Consider the following 227-nt stretch of genomic DNA (forward strand, 5'->3'; position numbering starts at 1 on the left):
TCCGAGGCTCCGAGCAGCCCCCCGTACCGCCTGGGGGGAGGATCGGCCCCCCGGCACCATCCTCCGCCCGTGCTAACATTCCCCGTTATACTTAATTAAGCAATTTTATCGGAACCATTCTCGAGAAGAAGAGATGACTGCATAAATAGGAAATAAGGGCAAAAGGAGCTTATTTTTGAATTACTATTTACCGAATCTTTTTTTTTTTTTATAAGAAAAAAAAAAAA

Source organism: Excalfactoria chinensis, chromosome Z (assembly GCF_039878825.1).
Source record: "Excalfactoria chinensis isolate bCotChi1 chromosome Z, bCotChi1.hap2, whole genome shotgun sequence".
Taxonomy (NCBI): domain Eukaryota; kingdom Metazoa; phylum Chordata; class Aves; order Galliformes; family Phasianidae; genus Excalfactoria; species Excalfactoria chinensis.